At 54.5% G+C, this 979-nt stretch overlaps 1 protein-coding gene across 1 annotated transcript in view; it reads right to left on the bottom strand.

The window, feature by feature from the left end:
* LEPR (leptin receptor) overlaps nucleotides 1-745 on the bottom strand; it is a 66,743-nt gene extending 65,998 nt beyond the window's left edge. Inside the window, exon 1 of the mRNA XM_021716621.1 lies at nucleotides 640-745. The gene's annotated coding sequence lies outside the window, so the exon portion shown is untranslated. The remainder of the gene's footprint in view (nucleotides 1-639) is intronic.
* Between the last annotated feature and the right edge of the window lie 234 nt (nucleotides 746-979).

Below are 979 nucleotides of genomic sequence, written 5' to 3'. Positions count from 1 at the left end.
TCACCCAGACTGGAGAGCAGTGGCCGCTCCCGGCCACTGCAGCCTCGACCTGCTGGGCTCAGGCGATCCTTTCCCTCAGCCTTCCAAGCAGCTGGATCTACAGGTGTGTGCCACCACTTCCGGCTAATTTTTTGATCTAATGTAGAGATGAGGTCTCACCAAGTTGCCCAGGCTGGTCTCGAACACATGGGCTCAGGCAATCCTTTCACCTAGCCTCCCAAAGTGCTGGGATTGTAGGCATGAGCCACTGCGGTCAGCCAGGAATTATATCCCTCTAATCTGGCACACACCTTAGGTATTCTCCAATGGCCTTCAGAAAGTATCTTTATCCAACACTCCGATTTGAAAAGATAAGGAAACGGAGGCCCACGGGTGAGGCTCCCCACAGTGCCACAGGGAATAAGTGGGAAATCATACCAAAGCTCAGACTTTCTGATTCCAAGTCCAGAGCTGGAAAGAGTATTTGTTTCCATATACTTTAACACTATAGAACAACAGTTGACAGAGGACACTCCAGGCAACCCCTCAGCGTAAAGAACCCCCTCAGGCTTACAGGAGACGTTCTCATCTCTGTTTGCAAACACGAGTCCTAGAAAAAGCACCCGAAGTAGCCAGTTTCTTAGACGGCATCCTTCAGGCCTGAGGTTTCCAAAACGATGCTTAGCTGGGCCTCTTTCCCTCACCACTGCAAATCCCTTTAAGTAGTAAGAGCTCATGGTGGGGATGGGGTTTGGGGTTTTGCTGCCGCCGTCGAATGTTTGGCTTGCAAGGATGGCGGAGGGTGGGAACCGGCGGAGATCGAACCCCTAAGGCAGCAGATCTAACCCCTTTGGTCAGCCAGCCCAGCCAGCCCTCCTCGGGGCCCCGAGGCTTACTGCGGCGCGTCGCAGTCCCTTCAGTCTTCAAAGCGGGCAGGAGGCCTGGAAAAGAAGTTGGCCAGGTGGCACGTCTCTTCGGCGGCGCGGGCAGGTGCGCGCCC

The sequence above is a fragment of the Carlito syrichta genome, unplaced genomic scaffold (assembly GCF_000164805.1).
Source record: "Carlito syrichta isolate Samal-C Ts95f unplaced genomic scaffold, Tarsius_syrichta-2.0.1 Scaffold308850, whole genome shotgun sequence".
NCBI lineage: Eukaryota > Metazoa > Chordata > Mammalia > Primates > Tarsiidae > Carlito > Carlito syrichta.
This window is presented reverse-complemented; position numbering and strand designations above follow the sequence as displayed.